Source organism: Acyrthosiphon pisum, chromosome A2 (assembly GCF_005508785.2).
Source record: "Acyrthosiphon pisum isolate AL4f chromosome A2, pea_aphid_22Mar2018_4r6ur, whole genome shotgun sequence".
Classification (NCBI taxonomy): domain Eukaryota; kingdom Metazoa; phylum Arthropoda; class Insecta; order Hemiptera; family Aphididae; genus Acyrthosiphon; species Acyrthosiphon pisum.
The window spans coordinates 75,022,237-75,033,430 of NC_042495.1; the positions used below are offsets into that span (position 1 = coordinate 75,022,237).

The 11,194-nt window shown below is 26.2% G+C and overlaps 1 protein-coding gene across 3 annotated transcripts in view; it reads right to left on the minus strand.

Annotated features, from left to right (window-relative positions):
* The window catches only part of LOC100569600 (putative glycine-rich cell wall structural protein 1), a 19,597-nt gene that overhangs the window by 5,555 nt on the left and 2,848 nt on the right, over positions 1-11,194 (minus strand). For all 3 annotated transcript variants that reach the window (XM_016802471.2, XM_008182429.3, XM_029489589.1), the window contains exon 2: positions 5,135-5,219. The gene's annotated coding sequence lies outside the window, so the exon portion shown is untranslated. The remainder of the gene's footprint in view (positions 1-5,134; positions 5,220-11,194) is intronic.

Consider the following 11,194-nt stretch of genomic DNA (forward strand, 5'->3'; position numbering starts at 1 on the left):
CCGCCACGAGTCTGCGTTGAATAATTTTGCACTTGGAACGCAGTTTATAAATTGTTGGATTGAGCTCCTCTACTTAATAATTCCCAATTCGAGCACTGGCGCCAATATTAATGACTATATTATAATATCAATATTAATATATTAGGTATATGTATAATACATTTTTTTTTTTTTTTATTGAACAAAAATGTGTATTTACAATCTATATTTACACGTTATGCAATAAGTAAATTTGATGTGGTTTGATTGACGGGAGAGGAAGTCACCGAATGGTGGCATCCCGTGGGATAATAAACTTATAGCAACATAGCAGTAATAATAGGTTGACAGACAGTTTCCGTTCAGAATCGATATTCTTATCCTATGATTTATCATTGAATTCAAATGTAATACATACATTACACTATTACAGAGACATACTCCTCATTGAAGTGGTACTCTTGGCACCTACTATTCAGCAGAGCCGTTACCTTTACCTACTTCACTCCTTTACGTATATAGGCTTTCTTATCATTGTCAATGGCCATTTTTGACATGGGCATCATTATTGTCCCCATCTATATAGTAATCACGGAAATAAGTTTATAATATAAATAAGCATACAATTATTCAAAGTTTAAACAAATTAAATACCTCCAGGCTACAGGTAAATTGAGGTAATGAAGCAAACTAATATTAAAGATAGATTTTCAATATAACCTATATTTTATGTCATGACAGAGTCAGTTTATTATCCAGAAGAGTTAATTAATATTTGTTATTTTTGCGAATATATATCCTTAAGCTTTCATTAAAATCGACCCCTTATGTTCGGAAATAATTGTTGGACGTAGAAATGGCTCTCCGCATTAAATATATAGAAGATTGTAAGTAGGTAAATATATCGTATCTAATTTTATTTTAAATTATACAATCATTGACAACATGGCAATATTTAGGTCAGATAGCATAGATACAAGTTATGATTAATGATACATCACTTTACAGGTTTCCATGATAACACAACCACTTTTCATTTGTATTTACTCCACATTTAAAAAATACATTTTTAAACTATAAAACTTATTTATTTATTCGATGCCATGTATTTATCAAAATAATTTCTATTCAAAACCGAAAACAATAAATAAACTTTTTAATTAAATCATAGTAATTCTTAAAAGTTAAATTTGTACCAATGTAAAACTAATAGATATCAAAAATTGAATAGGTATATCATCAATAATTTATTATATTCATGAGAAAATGTTTAAGAGTTTAAAACGTGAAAAAAGTTGCATTTTTCTACTCCCTATAGCGATATTTCGTTAATGATACTTAATCACGCTAGAATAATAATACAACAGATATACGAATTCAGAATAACATGAAATTATGTACCTATATAATAAATATATTTGAATATTTTCCAGTTGTTTTTGTTTGTTACACGTATAAAATAGCGTAGGTAGTATTTTCATTATCATAGATTGTGATTTATAGATTATTTTAAGGAAACGTTGAATTTAATAATATATGAAATTTAAATAATTTGTGTTCTATTGGCTACAATTATATTAAGGATATTTTCTAACATCATAATTCATAAGTGACAATGAAGGAAAAAACAATAAATTAGTAAAGAATAAGTAAATATTTTTCATGGATTTACCATTACACAGTTACACCAGCCTAATGTTCTCCCTACTACTGTTATGGTTAATTGATCGGATAATATCATAGACTACATGCTTCCAATAACAATGAAAGGAAATTAACTATTACGTATTTCGTACAGAGTTCCTATATATATGTATATTTTTAAAATCATTGTTCTAAAATGACTTTAAGAAATTAATTTAATATTTCAATAAGATTTTAATAATTTGTATAAAAACTGTTTAAAATTATATCTGTCGTTCAAATATTTTGTATAAAATTAACGCTGGTGTATTTTATCCAAATACTTAAAATTTGTATTGTAAAATTAAAACTTAGAACACTTCATGAATTTTAAATTAGAAAAATACCTATTATCTTTTAAAAATAATTTTAAGAGTGGTACCTATTCATATAAATTATAGGTAATATTCTAAGGTGAATCTTAATTAACTATTTATAAATTGTATTCAAATATATTTTGTAAAAATGTAATCGTTGATTAATATACAATATATATCTATAACAGTATTACATTAACAATTAATGCAACATTTTAAATTGCTCACTCTACATTAAGTATAAACCAACTTAACTACACATTTTGCATTTATTTCACTAGCTAATGCACAAATGCACTTTTAAATAGTACCTAATATATTTAACGATCGATTATGTAATATTTATATTTTATTTAAAAATACGTTTTTCAAAAATATGTTGTCAATAAGAAGTTTATGTAAATGTTAAATGTCAACATTTATTAAAAGTTTTAAACTATAATTTCTTATAGGCATACATATTTATGTTAATTAATTATATTTAATCTAACATACGTATTATGTCAATATATTAGATAGGTACTAAAAAGTATAAATATAGATTTATTAAATTAATATTAATACATTTATAGAGTAAACATTCAAATAAATAAAGAAAAATGTATCTTCTTATGTTATATAAGTATTTCCTAATGGCGTGTGAAAAAGGTCATTAAGTTTCCTAGGTCACAGAAACTACCGAATAATTATAATGAAACAAAGTGGTTTTCAACATGATCGACGGAGCATGATAGAAGGAAATTATCGCTAGCGCATAATTTAAGTCCCCTCTCGGACTATCCCCTGACAATTTAAATGGAAAATTATAATAATTAACTCATCCATCGTTCCTTTAAATATCACCATAGCCCATAAGGGCTAAGGGATAGTTATTAAAATTTTCATTTTACGCAACATAGTCTTATCATTAAATTTCTTTGAAATTATAATATTAATATATTTCCAACAGTGGATATTTTAAATTTAACGATACTATCGTTTAAAATAATAATATTGATACGCGATTGGTTATTTTAACGATGTTAATATATGGTAATATAAAATTGTATACATAATCATATACGTTATGGGTATTGTATTACTAACAAAATGTGTCTCCATATTTCAGTTCATAATTTTAAGCAATTAAAGCAGTATTTGAAATATTTCAAAATTGTCTTTAATAACATTAATGAATTCGTAAAAATCAATGATTTATAATAAATATTAATCTTAAGATTATAAAGCAAATTATCTTTTAAATAACGAAATTACTTTTACATTAAACGCAGAGTTAAAAATATGGTTTTTATTATATTTTTTTAATGTATAGGAATATTATATTTTTTTATAACTTTAATTCTTAGGTTAAATTGAGCATTTTTCGTACTAGTACAATCTCATGATAATATGATTATTGATTAACTAAGGTTTACATTAAATATTATCAAATATGTTACATATAAGTGATAAATACACCACTGTCCCAACAAAATTATGATGTTGGACTCATAAAACTTTAAATGGTTATTTAAATATTTAACTATGTTTATTAATCATTGGCTTAGTATAAAAACATCAAAATTTTCAAAAAAATATTCTACTGTACAGTAAAAAATTCAAAATATAGAATTTTGTTTTAAAAAAAAAGGAAAAAGAGAAATGAATAAAAAATGAATAAAAATAGATAAATTGATTAGCTTATACTTTACTTTGAAAAAAATAAAAATTGAACTTATAATGTTTTGAAATAACCACTGGAACCTGTAGGTATAGTGAACCTTATAATATAATTTATAATAGGTACTTCTATAGAAGTGAATCTTTTTTTAATGTGATATTTGTATGTGCAGTTACCATTAAGAGTTCAATAAATTGAATCGGTTGATAAAGTTATTAAATAATTGTATTTACTTAATTTAAAATCAAATCAAAACCCATAAAACAAAAGATGTTCACTCACGTTTACGATTGACATAAAACCTTGGTGGTAGTCACGAATACACATAAAATGCAATCGTTGTACATAGATAGGCGGCAAAGACTAGTGGTGCCATTATGGCGAGCGGAAAAATAAAGCAAGTCGAACAGGTGGAATGGAAAGAACAAAATAATTCAGGCTATAAGAGCGGGAAGCATGCGAAATATAAACTGTCAGTGGAGCCTTAAACTTGTTTATGATTAATGTAATATATATGCACCTGCTTAACACAGTGCATGTGTATACCATGTAGGTATTATGTCTGTTCCAACCCATCCCCTAGCTCGTAACCACTATCACACGAACACAAAACAAGGGTCATAATATACTCAATGTTATAATGTACCTAAATGAAACATATATAGGTAATATGAAATATATATGAACACAACATGTCTAGAGATATTATTACTGATCAGTGATCCACTCTATTATTGATATCTTGCGAATACGGTATGATAATGTAACATATAATATCACTGAAGTCAGATAATCGATACTCGATATTATAGAAAATATAGAAAATAGAAAATTATTAACTTCATTCGAAATATTTTGTTTGTAAAATGTAAAAAGCTTGAACATTATATTATATTCCTAACGCCTTATATTTATACAAATGACTACCTACCTACCATTCTTAAAATGTTGAGCTCAGGATCGAAACTTTTACTGTTCTCCTCTTCTATATGGACATAGTATATTGATTGTTTCAGGGAGCATAAAAAATACTTAACATTATAGGTATAATATGATATTTCAATACCTATTTAAATTTTACGGATCGAAAATTTCAAAAAAATGTTTTATCTTTTTGAAATAACAAAAGTGTTTATTGTTAAATGGACCACTCTGTATAACTGTATATAATAGTTCTGCGTAGTTAAATATATAATATTATATTGACACTATAACCGATAGTAGGTATTAATACCGGCCCTCCCATGAGGATATTCAACCACGAATAATAATTATAATTTATACATGTATATTCGAGATATAGGATAATATAGCAAAATTAATGATACCTAGCCGATGCGTATTATATAATAGGTATACAATATTAACTAATTAACTATAAATTTTAAAAATATTTTTGGTTATGTTTATAAAATTATACTTTATAAGTAGGTAGGTATTATATACATGTTATAATGTATAAACTTAATTTTTAACCATTCGATATGTAACTTACCTCGACCCCAAACAGATATTTATTCATTTTTTATTCTTATCTCGTTGCTGTTTAGGACTTAAGTGTTGATGATGATAGGTACTTTCTGAAACACACATAAAACGTAAAATATAAATATTTATTTGCATCAAAGTGTGTGTGTGAAAATATTACTTTAGACTATTTACTTAAATAATATGTATTATACATAAAATACATAAAATAAATGAAATCAACTCTAGTAATATTACACTTATATAAATGATAATAATTGTGTGACCCCAGTAAAAGGGTTAAGTACATGGAATTTTGGTTTAATATAGTACAACACATAGTAAAAAAATGCTAATCAAATATATACAAATCTCGTGTCAAGGAGTTTATCGCCGCACTCCTCCAAAACGGCTCGACCGATTTCAATGACATTTTTTTTGTATATTTGGTAGGTAAGAGAAAAGGTTGTAAAGTATTTTTCACCCTCCTACCCACCATTTTTTAATCACGATTTTAGTATTTTGAGATTAATGGTGGACATTTTTGATTATAAATGGTAGCTATTGGTAATAGGAGAAATAATTAGTAGAAATTAGTATTTATTATTTGATGGCCATTGGTTAAACGGGCAGATCAGGTGCAAGCGTGCAACAAATTAAATTTTAACTTAATATGGTGTCGCACATTGTCCGTAATCCGACGTAGTCGAATTGCCTATACCTGCATGGAGGCTTAGTTTCACTCAAAAGAAGTTGAACAATCGCCATTTTTTTAAATTTGCAATTTTCTACGGGGAACGAAGTGCGCAGGATCAGCTAGTATAATAATAATATTAATTACGTGAACCTATATTTTTTATTTTTTTGTCTGTCACTACCGTTTGGGGCAGTAAAACTGTTTCAATTTTCTTCAATAGTATCTTGTTCGATGGGAAAGTCAACCTAGTTGGTGCATTCGGGAGGTCCAAATTTAAAATTCACAATAGTTATCGAAAGCGCCTGGATAAATAACATACAAATAAAGGAAAAACGCACATTTTTACGCGCGTAATCGGTTTTTTTACAAAATCGATTTTGGTTTTTGGTGTAACTCTATAACAAATTACCGTATATACATGAAATGTTCACTGGTTGTTTATATTTGAATTTTCTGTACACGATAACATGTTCAAAATATTTTGATTTGTTTTGAACTGTTTAGGGACATTTTCAGTTTCAATTATATTAGTTTTTTTTTCTATGAATGTCAATAAAACTGTATTAATTGGGTGAAAAAGCTTGACAATTTAATACAAGGCTCCTACTATATTGTTACAATGAAATTTGAAAAATATTAAGAATCCTTAGTCACAGTTTTTTTCTATAAGCATTTAAAATTCAAAGAAAATTAGCAAATTATTTTGAGTTAAAAATTTATAAAAATTTTTCTTTTTAAATATACATTTTTTTATTGGACGTCGATTAAAAAAATAACTTAACGTTATGCTAAACTATTTTTAAATATTAGTTATTCGTCCTAATCAAATCCCATATTGGTAAAATGTACTCGGTAAACATATCTAAATATGAAATGATAAGTAATAAATACTGGTCACTTTTTGAAATAGTGAAGAGAAGATTTAATTAATTGAATGTCAATAATGCATATATTATAAACGAAATAATACCAATATCATTTTATGCGTAAAATGCAGTATGAATTATAATATAATGCTGATAAATACAAAATAGTAAATACCAAGCGCACAATTGTATTTGTGACAATAAATTGTAGTACGGACGTACGGTACGTCAGTATCTAACATTCTAAAAACCAAAGTCGTAGGACATGTTATAGGTATACTCATTGCATAAGTGACCTACATCGTAGTTCCTCAATAGGAAATTTGTCAACGTTTGTCCAATTTTTCCCAAATTTTCTGTATGTATTTTTGTCAAATTGGTAACCTCGATAATTGCTATTTATTAATTTTTATTCATTTAAAAAATATCTATATTATTATGCTTATTCATACAAAATATTCAACGGCAAAAAAAAAATAGAATATATTATGGTAAATTTTTTAAACACATTACACAAATAACACACTGCACTTTTTAAAGGGTATTGCAATATTGCATATCATTTTAACTTGCAAGTGTAAATATTATACTTTTATTTTTGATTAATATACCAAATGCTTTATATTTATTATTATATTATAGACTTTGAACTTTTTAATTAATATAATTTTAATTCAAATAAAATAAAATGTTCGATGTTTTTGTAATCTCTACCTCCTCAACTACATTTTTGATATTTTTGTAATCCATATTAACTACATTTTCTCATTTTGTATTCGTTATTTTGGTTTTGCTATTATGACCATATTGCAGAAGTAGTTTCGGGATTTTGCCAGGATACCATGCTTATTATCTTATAAATAATAATATGTGTAAATAGTAAAGTAAATTTTTTAGCATTAGTTAATTCATATTGGTTTAATAAATGCATGTGTAACGTGCTTATACAATTTACATCATTTTTTTAAGAGAAGTACTAAAAATAATATCCAAAATAACCTCCAAAAAGTATAAACATTACTTGTATTTAATTTACATACTATGGGGTGAAATAAAACAATTTTTTCGAGCGAAGCGATATACATTTTTTTTTGACTCTATGATAAGGTTTTTGCCATATTCACCTACCTATATCAACAATAATTATTAAGTCGGTCTGAAAAAAACATTTACTGTTATCAAAGGTTATTTTCCAACACTTTAACCGGTATCTAAAATAAAAATTTCGAAGCAGGTGTGACACAAGCTTCTTTTTATGTACGACAGTTATAGTCTCTATAGCTGTAGATAAAATGTAAATGTTAAAATTACACTATAGCTAAATAAACCAGCCTTGATTTAAATTTTAAATATGAGCTTGATGTGAAATTCAGTGGATTTAGAATTGAAAGGAGTGTACCTATATATATATAGGTACACTATATATAAAATATAGATTCTGATTATTGATACTATTCAATCCATATTATACTACATGGAATGTCACATATATTTGGTTTTAGGATGGCGTATGTTGATCACTTTTCATGTAAAAGGCTTTAAGCCTAATCATATACCTATAATCTAAATCTTTATAGGTTTTGAAAATACGACAACAATTATTTTCGCTATATACTTACTTACTAGTAATTTCCTACTAATTTAAAATTCGATTGAATGAAATATTTGATTGAAATTATATGACTGATTCTTTCGTTCAATATTCAAACATATATATATATATGTTTATTATATATATATATATACTGTTTTATAAATGTATTATTATTTTCAAAACAATAAAATATTTTTGGAGTTAGGACTCTATAAAACATGTCGTATAAAAGTTGTTTTTTTTTTTATGAAACTGTTGTTGTTGTTTTAACGTAATTAAAACAATTGAATATTTTCAAAGAAAATGAAGTAATTAAAATAATATAATTAGGTAGGTACATATGTATGTAGGCACTAGGTAGGTACATACATCGAAATAAGTGATATAATAATCGTTCAGATTTTATACATCTATATTATACATACTACATAGTACGCACATAAAACATGAGTTATGTTTTTAATATAGGTATAATATATCTAGGTATGTAGATATATTCAGCAGAAAAATTTGTATTATAACAACTTCTTGTTTGCGTGATCATTAATCTACCAACGCGTGCACGATATTATACGACACGCAAGACGCTGCAATTTCAAATAATATGTGGAACATTATACATGTTAACTATTATTATAATAAAATATTTATAGATAGAGATAATTAATTAAAACATCACAGTAGATACATTTTGTAATTGTTACAAATTGTTACCAATACAATACACGTATAACCGTATAAGCTATAAAGGCTTTACGCCTTTATATTATTTATAAATATGTGTTGTAATAAATCATAATAATAATTTTAATAAATTATAATTATTACAAGAACTATACACGTCTAAACGTGTCATTAATAATTTATATTTATTGTGAAAATTAAATATAAATATAAAATATGTAATAATCTATATTTTTTTTAAATAATATTTTCTATTTAATTTTTAGATATATTATTATGGCGATTATAGAATATTGGTAAATATTGAAGCATTTAAATTGTGTGATAGGTATGTACTTATGTCTCTTTAGAATATGTCATCACTTCAAAGAGCTTTTGTTATAATATATAATTTTGTATACTCCGGCCCACGAGAGTCCATACGTAAACCGCACATTCATATAGTAATACGTGACGTCTGTTTTCTCCCACCATGATGCCATTCCCAACGTGCCAATGCGCAGTGACGGACGCGTTCTGACATATGGACTCTCGTGGGCCGGAGTATAGCAATGAAGTACCTACTTAATTATATGAAAATAATTTAACAATAGTGAACTTCAAATAAATTCAAGTATTAATACATTATATGATATATTTGCATGATACTTGTTAGACAAGGTCTTTTTTAGATACTGTAATGATATACACGTATATCATTATTTTATTAGATTATATTTAGATTTAAGAAAAGAAATTAAATTGTACAATATTACAATATTATCATCAGCTGTATAATTGTATAAATACAAATTACCAAATTACCAATACATTATCCTAAAATTATAATGACACATGAAACATATACATGCTTTATAGAGGAATGCTGCAATCTACAATATTCGATTACGTACGGTCAAAGGCGGCATCTCACACAGTCGCACCATCATTTATAAAAACCCATACGAGTATACATACAAGTATACAACGGCGCTCAGTCGCTCATTCAATCTGACCACAATTATTGTACATTTTTCATACTTAAATTGTTCTTTTAAAATATAAAAATTAATCAATTGTATTATATTTCTGTTCGTTGGAAAATTATTTCAATAGATATTTCCTGTTCATCATCCAGTGTCGTCCAGATATCATAGACATCCAGTAAGATCTTACACAAATAATCCTGGATTGCAATTTCTTCGAAAGGTAAGTGATAAATGTATTATAATATACTTATCACGTATTAATTCACCCGGACTTTAAATCAAAAGAAAACTCTGGTTCTCACCCCCCCCCTCCCCCAAATAAGAAACATAACACTAAATGATAATATTTGAGTAATGAGTCAAAGATATATTATAGTAAAAATTAATATTTAACTGCACTTTTATAGAGATGCATAAATAATTATAAAATATTATCTCATCATCGCATACTATTTAATTAATTCATTATTCATCTCATATTCACTTTAAAATTTAAATCATATTTTTAACTAATTACAATACTTATCGATAACTTCCAAGTAAGATTTAACTTATCTAAAGTTGACCGTTTTACATAGTTAGATAGGTACTAATAAATATTAAAAGAACGTCGTACCGAATATTATGTTGTAACAGTCAATAATATGTAACTGTCATAATATGTATATCAGAATGTACGTCTGGCAGTTCCAATTTTGTATTCTAAGAAAATTATCCCGTATCCGTGTTCTCTTGTAGGTTTTTCCCCACATTTTAATTTTTAAGTGAATACTGAGCATTTTAGATTCTGAACGAAGTGATGAATGTATTGATTTTACAATGATGTGTGTTTTTTTTTTTTTTTTTTTTTTTTTTTTTTTTTTTTTTTTTTGTGTCTGACGACAACTTTTGGAGCAGTAAAAATGCTTCGATTTTCAAAAGTTGTACCTTTTCTGAAAGGAAAGTGAATCTAGTTGGTACTTTGGGGGGTCAAAAGTGAAAATTTCCCAATACTTTTCAAAAGCGGCAGGAAAAACCTTAAAAAAATAACGGAAAAACGCGAATTTTTACGCAAAACCAATTTTTGACAAAAACGAAAACTTAATTTTACTGTAACTCAAAAAATAATTATTGTAAGCACTTGAAATTTGCAACAGATGTTTATATTAACGTTGTCTATACAGGGTTAAATTTTCAAAGTGTTTCGACCTTTTTTGAGCTATTTATAGACAAATGAAATTTTCCATTTTTTCTAAGTATTTTTTTTTTTAAATAACGATAAAAAATTTTTGGGTGGATA